Raw genomic sequence first — 14419 nt, 5'->3', positions numbered from 1 at the left:
TGACGATGGAAGAATTAAATTAGAACTAACGTATTATGATTAATGTTGGAAAAGTAACCTGACTCGGCCCGGCCCGTGGCGGGTTGGGCCTAACTCGGCCCGCCAACAAAGCTTGCCACTTGTTAGGGTTGGCTAGCCCAGCCTGGCCCGCCAACCCTAACCCGGCGGGTTATGCTGCGGGTCGGGCTCGCGGCGGGTTGGGCCTAACTCGGCCCGCCAACAAAGCCTGCCACTTGTTAGGGTTGGCTGGCCCAGCCTGGCCCGCCAACCCTAACCCGACGGGTTATGCTGCGAGTCGGGCTGGGTTACCCCCCCCCCCCCCCCCCCCCCTTCTTTTTTATTTAATTTTTTCTTTTCTTTTCTTTTGTGTAATTGTTTTTAGTTAACTTTTCAAATATCAATAATTAAATTAAATTAATTAATTTTTGTTAACATTTCAAATATCAATCCAATTTTAATACAATAAAATTGTAATATAAGAAAAATTAGATTTATTCATTTATCAAAAAATAAAATAAGAAATTACAACAATTATTGCCTCGTTAAAAGCCTCATCAAGAAAAACCCAATGGGACAAAAACTTGGTAAAGAAAAAAGAGTGCAATAATTGACAATTAATTTACAAGTTGCAATTTACAAAACAACTAATTTGGGGGTTGACTAGGACCTCCCTCATCCGTATCATTTATATTACAAAATTGAAATGATTATATTAAAGTATCGTCGACAACCTCATATTGATCTCAATGGCGCGACCATTCCCAATCTCGAAAACATGTGAGGACTTCAATTATTTTTGGTGAAAGTTTAGTCCTCCTTTCATTTAAAATTCTTCCACTTGCACAAAATGTTTGTTCGGATGAGACGGTTGAGACAGGAGCAGCGAAAACATCCAAGGCAAGTCTTGATAATACCGAAAAAATACATTTTCTGGTTTTCCAATATTCTAAGACATCAAAGTTGGCTCTTTGTTGTAGATCTGCTGGTAACATTTCGGGGGTTCCCAAATATTGTTGAAGCTCATTACTCTGTGACTGCATGGAGGACAATATATTCGTTGTTGGCGCTTCTGAAAAGGAGGCTGTGCTTCGGGTTCGGGTCCTCTTCGGCCTATTAAGTGCACTCCAGGAGTAGAAGTCTTCATTTATTTCTTCTAATGCAACTTTCTTGGGTATTTCGCCTCTTTGCGGGTTCCCATATCTGTTTTCATATTGGAAATATACTTCTGCAAGACACTCTCTTACCTCTCCTAGTTGATTGGCATATGCTTCGTTTTATGAATTTTCAGTTAATGTGTCAAAACTATTTTCTAAACCTACTATTTTAATTTTAGGATCAAATATAGCACTTAAACAATAAAGAAAAGGAATGAGTTTCCAATATTAAAATTTTTTTTTCCATTGCCTTTATTGGTCCCCCTAAAATTTCATTGTTTTTGTTTTTTTCTAAATAACTCTGAAATTTTTATAATTGTATGTATTACCAATGGACTAGTAGGATAATACACACTAGAAAGTTGTAAAGTGGATTGGTAAAAAATTTTAAGAAAAGAATGAAATATTTTAGCTATATGCCAATCATTTTCTACCAAACAATGAGGACCTCTATATTTGCTACAAAATAACTAATTAAATTTGCATAAGGTAAATATAATCAACATTAAATAAGTACTATTTCATCTAACTGCATGTCTAATGCAAAGTTCTAGGGACATATTTGATTTTATACAAGCATTTTGAAATTCAGCATCTTTTATTACTACTAGTAATCCAAGTTAAGAATCCTAATTCTATCAATATATCTCTAATTGTTTCATACACTTTTACAATTAAATTAATATGTGACAACGTTGGTGAAAAAACTTCAAAGTTATAAGAAGGATAATTAATTTTAAAAAATTATAACTTACTATAGCACTTGCATTATCTAAATAAACTTATCACTCATTAATAACATATAATTTCTAAAACTTCAAAATTTTATTATAAATTTGTTGACCACTATGATCCACATCCATTAATCTAAATCTAATAAATTTATTAATTTACATTCGTTATCAAAATAATGACTAGTCACACAAATATAATCTTGTTAGCTCTACCACTCCAATATCGGCAGTTAGAGACACTAACTGACAACTATGTATTTTATTTTTTAATTCTAATTCATTTTCCCAAACAATTTTATTAAATCATTTTGTTGCAGTTTTAAAATTTTTAAATCTGGAAAAAATGATTTTTAATAAATTTTTAAAATATTATCTCAGCCATATTAATAGGTTGATCAGTGCAACAATATAAAGCTAATTGTTCCATAACATCAAAATTATAATGCCAAGTAGTACCCATATTAGTTATTTGAGTTTGATTGGTTTCTCTATTTCCATGTTGAGAAATAGTTTATTAGCATGCCTTTAAAGTACTAGTACATTACCTGAATCAGCTTTATAATATTTCCACAATACTTGCATCTTGCTTTCTTCACTTGAACTCCATTTTTTGTCTTTAAAACTTATCGAAATGCACCAAAAATCTGATGTGTGTCTGTCGTCGGTTTCGACAGTAGTTGATGAACCCTTCAGCTTGAGATGAAGTTGGAAGAGGACGACGATTACGAGGAGACTCTAGAACACTGGAGTTGTAGCAGCATGGGGGGAATCGGGGGAATATTATGAGGTGTATCAGATTCTGAGGATGAAACGAGATATTTGAACTATTGCATTTATGTTAGTAAATTTAGGGGGACTAGGATAGTAGTTTCCTTCATCATGGAATTGAGGATGGAAATATCTATCCATTGTAGTAAAAAAAAAATTGATATAGAAGAAATAAAAAAAATAAGAAGGAGAATTGGAATTTGGAAAATGAATTGAAATTGCAAAAACTAATAAAAAGTAAAATGAGAGCAAATTGACAAACAAGAGAATAATTGAGAGATTTCAATAGAGATTAGAGAAAATGAGAGATTTGGGTTGTGAGAAATATGAGGTTTAGGGCCTATTTATAGAAAAAAATGGAAAGAAAATGATGAAAAAGACCCTCAACTGCTATAAACGGCTATATTTCAAGGGTAAAAGGGGTATTTGAAAAAAAAAATAATTTTCTATTTTTATTTTTTTGGGCCAACCCGCGGGTCAACTCGGCGGGTTCTTTAAAAAAAAAAAAAGCAACCTGCCGAATTGCCATATAGCAACCCGGCTGCCGAGGTTGCATACGGTTGGGTTAACCCCCGCCTTATAGGCGGTCCGGGTTAAACCCTCTTTAATGCGAGTGGGTTAGGGTTGACCTCCTAACCTGGCCCATTTGTTCCACCTCTAATTATGATAGGGGAACAATTTTCAATCAATTAATGAGTAACACCAAAATCAAGATAAAATTGAATATAGAGAATAATTCTTTTATTATAAAAGAAATAAGTACATCGCTTTTTCATACTGTGAAGTGGGTTTGGACAATGTAGAGTTTATTTTCTATTTTTCTTATAGTTGTTCAGTTCCTCTAGTGCATATGCATACTCTCTTTTGTTTATGTTATAAATAATATCCATGGCAGATTCCATGATTTCTAACATCTAGTCAATGACTTCTCTGAAGTTGTCTCTAGCAGTATGTAGATCATCCATATTGGTGTCAACTTTTTTGAAAATCTCCCTCAATTCCGACATTCCTTGAAAAATGTCTAAACCAATTGCAGAAACAATATACAATCAAATTTTATAAATATATGGAAATGGTAACATGAATGTGTAAATATAATTATGAGATGACCTCTCGACATATCAAATTTTTTTTAATGGTTTTTATATTCCCGCAAATATGTATCATCGTTTTGTTTGACATTTTGTAATTTAGGATACAAAAGATGTGGAACATTCATACTTGGTTGTCTTGGTGGAGGATTATTGTTGTTGAGGTCATTGCTGGTATTCGTTGTAGATTCTTTTGGTTGTGATGTTTTGTCAGCCATTTTCGAATTAAGTTGTGAAGAAGAAATGAACAATTAAAGTGTATAGTATCTAAAGAAAGTTAAATGGGTGATTGATGTTAGAGCAATATTTATAGGAGAATAAGATACGAAGAGGTGGAATATGAACAGACAACTGGTAATAAATAAACTTGTCGATTGAAAAAGTGTTAATAATTATTTGGATAAGGTAATACGAAACGTTAGTAGACTATCTGTACAATATTAAAGAAAACCATTATAAATATTTTGTTAAGTGTGCAACATATTAGTTAGGTAGTTAATGATGGTTCGGCAAGATGTTGAGTTATTATGATAAATAACTACTGTGATTTACTAATAATAAAATCTTATTGATACATTTTTAAAGGAAGGACAATAAATATTTTGTCAAGTATCAAAGTCAAGATGATATGATGATGTCATAATATATTTATTAATTTTTGTATTGTAGTTCGGCAATATGGTTATGAAACATGCATATAGTTCGGCTCGATCTTGTTTGATCAATAATGATACAAAAGTTTTTTTAAATCTGTAATAGAAATGGTTATTTCTGGTCTTTTTAAATGAAGATTATAATATATTTAGATTGATGTTTGTTGAATATGTTCAATTTTTTAACATTTTTATAAATAGTTTTGTCTAATATTGTTATTAAATATCTATTAAAATATTAAATATTGTTTATGTTTTATCCAATATTTGAGTCTTGTAATTAAAATTTTGTTACTTCACATTAGAATATATCTTGACTTGTTTTATGTAAATAGAAGCAGGAAACAAACAGAGAGAATATATTTGAACTCATCTTTTATGCGAGAATGTTTGAACAATTTCTGGGGTATTATATCACACAATATAAAAGTTGCTCCGGGAAAATTAACAGATATTTAATAATAGATAGACATGTTGATTGAAAAAATGTTGACAACTTATTGCGCGATGAGATACGAAACGGTAGCAAAATTGTTTGTAGCGTATTAAAGGAAAGCGTAATAAATAGTTAACAATGGTTCGGCAGGCGGGTTTCCAAAATATGTTGTGGTTCGGTGTAGAATTTAATCTAATAAATAATGGAATGGAAATTTATTTTTATATGTTATAGGAACAATATTTAGATTGCTGTTTGTCGAACATGTTTAATTATTTGAAATTGTCAAAATCATTGGTGTTTAATATTTTTATTAAATATTGTTTACGTTTCACTGATCATTGTAATTTTGTGATCAATTTTTCTTTATAAGTTATTAAATATTTGGATCAATCGTAGATAATTGAGTGAGTTTTAACTTCTATTTTCAGTTTAAACTAAAAAGCATTTATATTTGTACATGTGCAAGAAATTACATAAGAAACTTACTAAAAATTAAATTTCATACAGACTATTTGGCAATCTACGTTAATCTATGGCATGTGATATTTTCTGGTGACATTGATCTGTCCCAGTGTATACGATTTTGATTCTCCTTGTTGCAAATCCTAAATATTCGTCTTTTAACGAGAATTATTGCAATTGAAGTCAGGGACTTGAATTCTTCCCTGCAATATTTCAGTTTGTAGAAATGATTACGTAGTTTTACTAATTTCATTAGAATTTGTATACCTCTGTTGTCATGTATAGTAAGCAGAGCAACGACAGTGTGATTTATTGCTTGCATGTTTTATTTTTGGCAAATTGCAATCAGTAGTTTTAATCCCATATATGTATCATGTTCGATGAAGAACAAATGTGTTCCCAACAGTAGTAGAGCTTGTTTATTTCCTGCTTCTGCAAGTGTCTTCAGAATTGAAAGTCCCACTATTGTTGGTAGTTTGTGTCGTTGTTTTGAAATGTCCATTCTTTGTAATATTTGTTTTATGTTTGCTTGTTTGTTCAGATATTTGCACCTGTAAATTATATGGTAAGTAATGGTTTCGAAACACAAGATTCGTATTAGGTTAAAAAAAAATAAAAAAATCCATAGTTGGGAATCACAATACCATTACCTTATGATTAAGCAATTAAGAATAAATAAGTGTGCCAAATATGATTCAGTCAAATATGGATCCTAAAACACATTTTGTCTTTTGTGTATTAGAAAGCTATTAACAACTAAAGATGCACATGGTTCGGCATAGTCATTTGTATGGTTAACCATGATTGTTATAAGACTACTGCGAAATAAACCACTATCTTATTGTTATTAGTTGTATGTTTAACCATTTTGTATAATATCATTTTCTGTATGACTAAGAAAATAATGAAATCAATAGATTAATGAAATACGATGGTTTTAGTAAAACTTACGTTAACCGTGTTGTTTGTAAAGCGGTGTCATCTTTGTATGTTGCTTTTACAATGATTCGTTGTAGAATTTCTAATGGTAATTATAGCAGACCTGTGGGTTTGTTCTTTTGTAAGGAATCATGATGTCTTGGTGTTGTTTTTTGGGTGCAAGTATATGGAAATTATGTTGTTGATATTGTATCTATGGTTTATATAGTTCGTATGTGGGTAGTGAATAGTTTTTTTTTTTTTTTTTTTTTTCAACTGCTTAGATAATGTTATGTTAATTATTAATAAGAGTCAACGTTGTTATCTGAATCTGGTTTTTAATAGTTTTGTAAATTAATGATGGTTGTATTAATCATTTAATGTTAAGTATTACTTATATTTAAATATAAACGGTCCACATTCATGTTAATTTCTATATAGGTATATTAAGCATTTGAGACATTTGATTAGTATGAATTTTTTTAAACCTATGGGGAACAGATTATGTTTCATCAAAATAAATATCTTCTTTTATGAAATCCATTAATATCATATAAATATCTACATAAACAATATCATTTATTTGATCAACACTTTAACAAAAGCTGTACATTAATAACGACATTAAATATCACAATACTTGATATCATCAAAATATCAATCACATTACTAAAAAAGTAAGTATATTAACCCATAATTAAAACTAAATTCTAATATCCTGATTTTTAATAGTAATGTCACATAATAGTACAATACATCGATCAACAATAAATAAATATGGTGATCTAATAATAATGATATCTTATTGGCACAATTTTAAAGGAAACGATAATAAATATTTTGTTAAATATTCAAGTCAGATGATGTGATAATATATCAATTAATATAAAATATTTATACGGTTTGGCAGTGGTCTTGTTTAATCGTTTATGTTTTATTGAGTATGTTAGTTTGTTAATTAAAATTTTGTTGATTCACATGAGAACATATTTTGATTTGTTTTGTTTAATTAAGTATACAAAAGAAACAGATGGAATATGAATAAAGATGTTATAATAAATAAACATGGTTGTTTAAGAAGAATAAGATCTAACTGACATGAGTTTAATAGGAAGAATAAGAAGAATAAATTGGAGAAAGGAGGTAAAAATGTATATGCATGAAAATATGACATTAAATATCAAAGACATGTCTGCAAAAATAATATCGATTGTACGATTAGACCATATACTATTTAAATAGTCTTCTCAACTTGCATGAGTTATTTAATAACATCTGTGTACAATTGATATTAATAATTATAGAGGTATAATTATTAATTTTATCTTAACATCTGGTCAATGACTTCTCTGAATTTGTGTTCGTATCACTTTAATATTATGTAAATTATTTATTTAAAATTTAAAAGTATTTATTTGTTTTTTGAGAATATAAAAGGTGCCTTGGGAAAACGAATAAATGTCTAGTAATAAGTAAACATATTGATTGAAAAATTGTTAATAACTTTTTGGATAAGAGAATACGAAACGGTAGCAAATGTAATAAATATTTTGTTAAGTATTCAAGTCAGAAATGTCATGATGATATTATAATATATCGGTTGGATCGTGAACAATGGTTTGACAACTGTGCTCCAAATGGATGTTATCGTTCGGTGTGGGATTTAATTTGGTTGCTAATAGAATGAAAGTTTTTTTTTTGATGTGCGATAGGAATGTTTATTTATACATTTTGTTCATTTACATTATAATATATTTAGATTGATGTTTGTCAAACATGTGTAGACAATCCAATGAGTTTTAATTTCTATTTTCAGAATAAATTAAAAAGCATTTAAATTTTTACACGTGTAATAAATCATATAAGGAACTCACTAAAGATTATATTTCATACATACTATTTGGTAATCTGCATTACATCTTGGACATATGATATTTTCTGGCGACATTGATCTATCCCAGTGTATACGATTTTGATTCTCTTTATCGCAAATCCAAAATATTCTCCTTATAATGAGAATCGTAGTAGTTGGAGTCATGGACTTGAACACTTCCCTACAATTTTTCAGTTTGTGGAATTGATTGGTTAGTTTCACTAATTTCATTAGAATTTTTACACCTCTACTGTCATGCATAGTGATTAGAGCAATGGCAGTCTGATGCATTGCTTACTAGTTATTTTTTTTGCAAGATGCAATAAGTAGTTGTAATCCTCTGTTTCTATCATGTTCCATGAAGAACAAATGTGTTCCAAGTAGTAGTGAAGCATGCTTATTTTCTGCTTCTGCAAGGATCTTCAGCATTGAAAGTCTCGCCGTTGTTATTGCTGGTAATTTGTGTCATTGTTTGAAGATGTTTCTTCTATGTAAGACTTGCTTTACATTTGTCTGTTGGTTTAGAGATTTGCACCTGTAAATTGTAAGGTAAATAATGGTTTTCAAACACAAGATGCACGATAATAATAATAAAAAAAAGTGTTTTCCAAACACAAGATCCACAATAACAACCAAAAAAAAAAAAAAAAAGAAAGTGGAAATAATAGTTTCAACAGTTGGTAATCATAATATCATTACCTGTATGATCAAGAAGTTAACAATAAAAAAGTGTGAAAAATATGGTTAAGTTAGATATCAATTCTAACATGTATTTTGGTTTTTATGTATTAGAAAACTGTTAAGAACTAAAGACACAAGTGATTTGATAATCCGAGAATTATACTGTTTTTATTAGGCTTTTTGGCCGTATTGTAGATACTTCTTAGTTCATTTTTCACCGAATTGCTACTTAATTCTTTACATTTTGTGTTTCAGGCCAAAATGGACATTTTGAGCAAATAGTGAGTGAATTGGAGTTTCAGGACCCAGAATTAAGTGGATCTCAGAAGTTGGGAAAGTTCTGAAGCAGAGTGAAGCACTATGAAGCTTGTTCCCATGGGAAAGCATCGAAGATCGAAGATTCAAGCAAAGAAGCAAGCGGAGGACAATTCTGTAATTTCAAAATTCTTCATGAAGGTTCACCGCAACGAAAAATGTTAAGCACGAGATTCCATTTTACCTCGTCGCCGTGGCGACACTCTTTCTTCGCCGCGGCGATTTTCTGTATGACTAACAAAACCATGAAATCAAGAGATTAACGAAACATGATGATATTAGTAAAACTTACGTTAACTATATTGCTTGAAGAGTGGTGTTGTTATTCTGAATTGCTTTTACAATGATTCGTTGCACAATTTGTGATGGTAATTATAACAGATTTGTGGGTTGTGTTTTCATTCTTTTGTAAGGAATCATGATGTTTTGGTAGCCTTTTTTTTGGTGTAAGTATATGGAAATTATAACGTTGTTACAGTCTTAGTGGTTCATACAATTTTTGTGTAGATATTGGATAGCGAACAATTTTCTGTGTGTTTGGATTTGGTAGATATTATCGTGTTAATTATTAATGAGAGTTAGCATTGTTNTTAAGAACTAAAGACACAAGTGATTTGATAATCCGAGAATTATAATATTTTTATTAGGCTTTTTGGCTGGATTGTAGATACTTCTTAGTTCATTTTTGCCTGAATTGCTTCTTAATTCTTTAGATTTTGTGTTTCAAGCCAAAATGGACATTTTGAGCAAATAGTGAGCGAATTGGAGTTTTTGGACCCAGAATTAAGCGGATCTCAGAAGTTGGGAAAGTTCTGAAGCAGAGTGAAGCACTATGAAGCTTGTTCCCATGGGAGAGCATCGAAGATTGAAGATTCAAGCAAAGAAGCAAGAGAAGGGCAATTCTATAATTTCAGAATTCTTCATGAAGGTTCGCCGCAGCAAAAAATGTTAAGCATGAGATTCCATTTTACCTCGTCGCCACGGCGAAGTCTGTGAATTTTAGTTTCTCCAAAATGCATAGTTTTATTTTAGGAAAGTTTTAGGTCTTTGGGCGAGGTATAAAAGAAAAAACTTTACCATTTTCGTAAGGGTTCGTTGTTTTTTGATTGCAGTTCATTTAGAGTAGCTTGTTTTCATTTTCCTTAGTAGAGATTTGACGATTTTTGGTTGAGAAGTGAGAAGAATTGGGATTGAATCTGGTGGAGTCTTCAACTAGGGGAGATCTCCTTTCTTTTCTCTCATTTGAATATGTTGATTGTTGGATTATTCGTTTTTCTTGCTTGTTGAGTTGATTTAGCTATGAACTAACCAATTGTGGGTTAGGGTTTTGATGTAATTCGGATCTCCATGGATTAATCAATTGATTGTTGTTATTTTCATTTACTATTGCACAGATTGTGTGGTTATTCTGATTTGTATTGCTAGTATTTGTTGAACATGGTGAGATTGAGAAATGAATCATGTTAAGCTTCTTGAATAATCACCATTGTATTATTGAATGCCAGAGATAGATTTAAGAATCAGTGAAATCAATCTAGGATTCCTTGTGCCTAATGAACTTGGACTTATTAATCTTCAATTTGTTGAGTGCGGAAGTTTAATAGGAAAAAGTAGGAAAACATAGCCTAAGAAGGTATGTTTTATAACTTAGAGAATTCGATTTACAATCAGTGCATGTGAATGTAGAAATAGCATAATCCGTAGGCTTAATCATAGAGTCCGAATGAAGTTAAAATCCTACCCATTTGTTTAAATTGATATTACCCTTGTTTTTAATTCTTGCTTTCATAATTTAGTTTTTAACACTTCGCATATTTTGTTTTAGTTTTAGTTTAATTCTCTCTTGTTAATCCAAACAAATTCGATTGCTTCAACTTGAAAAACACTAAAGAAAATTAGTGCTTAGCAGCTAATCCTCGTGGGAACGATACTCACTCATCACTTTATTACTTTATGCGACTAGTGCACTTACTATTTTTGCATGTTGTAGTAACAACGCATCATGATTCAGCATAATTTTTTTCAATTGTTGGGAGTCGACATACGATTTTCTGTATGACTAACAAAACCATGAAATCAACAGATTAATGAAACATGATGATATTAGTAAAACTTACGTTAACTGTATTGCTTGAAGAGTGGTGTTGTTATTCTGAATTGCTTTTGTAATGATTCGTTGCACAATTTGTGATGGTAATTGTAACAGATTTGTGGGTTGTGTTTTCATTCTTTTGTAAGGAATCATGATGTTTTGGTAGCCTTTTTTTTTGGTGTAAGTATATGGAAATTATAATGTTGTTACGATCTTAGTGGTTTATATAATTTTTGTGTAGATATTGGATAGCGAACAATTTTCTGTGTGTTTGGATTTGGTAGATATTATCGTGTTAATTATTAATGAGAGTTAGCATTGTTATTTGAATCTCGTTTTTAGTATTCTTGTAAATTAATGATGGTATTTTTATTTTGTTGAATATTAATTATTTGATTTTGTTATATATATAAGATATCATTGCTTCATTGTTGATTCTACCGAGAAAAATCGATTATTCTATTCAACAAATTTAAACTTTTTTGGTCATAATCATTTAATGTCAAGTATTAATTTATCTTAAGTGTAAACCATTTGCATTCATCTATATCTCTGCGTAGGTATATTAAGTATTTGATACATTTGATTAGTACTAATATTTTAAATTCATATAAATTAATGTATTGAATGATATTTTGTGCATTGTACATGGATTATGTGCATATCTTATGCAAGTCTCTAATGTTCTAAAAGTTTCTATGAGATAATTGGGCAACTAGTCAAATGAAAGAGGGTGCCTCTACTGTAAGAAGATGGGAGGATCTGGACACTAACACATTGGTAAAAATCTTCCTGTGTTGTGATGTCTTCCAGTTGACTTCAAGGATTGCTCACGTTTGTAATTCATGGCGTTCAGCTTGTTGTGATCCTTTGCTTTGGAAAACTCTTGATTTTTCAATGTTGAGATCAAATTTCATCAAAATCCCATGAGAGCCATATGTTTACGTGGATGAGTGTTCTAATAAGACATTGACTTGTTTGTTGAAGATTTCATTGAGTCTCAGCCGGGGACACATAAGAACCTTGATTTTTCACTTCAATTTGTATGTAGGGGACAACAATTTACTTATATTGCTGAAATGTAATTTTTTTATGTTTCTGTTTAAAACCTTGCTGAAAGGTAATTTTTTTTTTTTTTTTTATTCTTGCTGTTTATTGACTGAGTCTTTGGCATTGCCTTTGGTACCAGTGATCATCATCTTAAATTTTGTTTTTGGTATAGTGAATTGGGAAGTAACCCACCATATATTGTTGTCTGTAGGTGCCTCTAGTTGAGCCATCTAGTTATGCCACCTTGGAATAGAATAAAGAAGGATGTAATTTGCGAGGCCATTCGTACATGGAGATCTCTTGAATCCCTGACAATGCCTAGTATAGTAAATCCGCCTTATCTTATAGAGGAAATAGCCCTAAATTGCAAGAACTTCAGTGAACTCAAGGTCATGAATTTTTTTGACGTTCTCTTTGCTTCTATGATAGCCAAATTTCTTTCAAATTTGAAGATTTTGAGCTTGAGATGCTTAGTGATAGTTAAGGATGCCCTAATACTTATATTGGATGACCTACCAAACCTGGAAGTCCTTAACATATCACATTGCCTTCTTATAGAAGGTCCATTGCTTCCTCCACTAATGCCCGAAAAAATTATTAAGAAGTTAGATAAAATTATCTTGGAGAAGGCTACTCAGTTACGTGAGTTCTTAACTTGTATTGAGCATTCATGCATCATGTGCCAGCGTACTCGAAGTGATGGATGAGGCGAGGTCTCTTACTCTTTGATTAGAACACTGTAGAGACTATAATTTTAACATTTTGTTTTGCTTGTATGTAATATCTACATAATATGTTGCTGAATAAGCATATATAGAATCGGTCCATTGTGTTTTAGGTTGTCATCCTCCTAACGCTTTTGTTTTAGGTTGTCAACATTGTAATACTTGCATGATGATCTTCTCCCATGGGAAAAGTATTATCTGTCTGCATAATTATGTACATATGGTAAAATTTCACTTTCTGTTGCTTCAAGTTGATCTTTTGTTGTCCATTAATGTTATTTCAAAATGAAGTGGTTTCAAAGTAATACACAATTGAGTATTTTATCTGTTTCCAATTCATGTTATGTTATGTATGGAATCATTATTGCTTATACTATTGAATTTGAAATTCTATTGATTTTGTAATTGTTAGTGTCAAATTCATTTCTATTGTCAGGTTTAGTATTTGATAGTGAGATTTTGAAGGAATCTTTGATTTTCCCTTCTTTTATACTTCTATGTTAAGTTATAGTGACATTGTTTAACTAAAGTAGTAATATTAAAGTTTTACAGTGCGCTGTCGTTTTGGCTTTGTAAAATTCGTAAATGATGAAAAACGCTGTCGTTTAAAATGTTGTTGATATTTAAAGAAAATATGCGGATTTAATATTCAGTATTTTAGTTGAAGTCAATTTGGGGATTTAGGGTTTTCTTTGTCAATTTCGACTTTAAAGGCATTTGTCCCAGTCTGTTTGTTGCGTTTTCCACGTCCGTCTTTTCTCATTGACTGAAGTTGAGATAAGTACAGTAAATTTTCTTTAGTTATAGTGACAATGTCATTTTTTATTTTACATTAATCTAATTAATTTTTCATCGATTTTAACTTTGATTAAAGTGCATGTTATTCTTACGGAGTTCTGAGATTTGTTATTATTGTTATAAGAAGTTGTTGTTAGACGATTGTGCTGCTAATTTGTTGTGCTTAGGTTGTTTATTGGTTTCTCTAGTAGTCGTGTTGTTGATTATTTTCTTGGTAAATTTACTCTGAAATTGGTGTCTTTCTTACTACTACGATTTTGTTTGTTCAGGTCAGGTTGTTTATTTGTTGTTCTAGTAGTTGCGCATTGCACACTATTTTCTTGGTAATACTATTGCTAAAATTGATGTTTTTCTCATTACGATTTTTTTTATTATCTTGTTGTATTTAGTGTATATTGTAATATTGTCATTGTTTTATGAATTGATGTTATGAAATGCCAGTGGTACAAATGCTTCAGAAGTTACCATCATTGTTATCGTCTAATTATCTATTTATTTTTCGGAACAGTTGCCAAGGTTTTGGTATTCTCTATAGTGCATCTAAGATATTGTTGTTTTAATTTGTGTCTCTACCACATATCACCAAGAATAAATGTCTCCCAAGTAATAACAAAGTCTTACAACTTCTATTAAGTTGAATGATTGTCTGTTTTCTCTATTTTTATT

The sequence above is a fragment of the Pistacia vera genome, unplaced genomic scaffold (assembly GCF_008641045.1).
Source record: "Pistacia vera cultivar Batoury unplaced genomic scaffold, PisVer_v2 Contig508, whole genome shotgun sequence".
Lineage (NCBI taxonomy): Eukaryota > Viridiplantae > Streptophyta > Magnoliopsida > Sapindales > Anacardiaceae > Pistacia > Pistacia vera.
The sequence above is the reverse complement of the archived record's forward strand: the minus strand, read 5'-3'. Positions refer to the sequence as shown.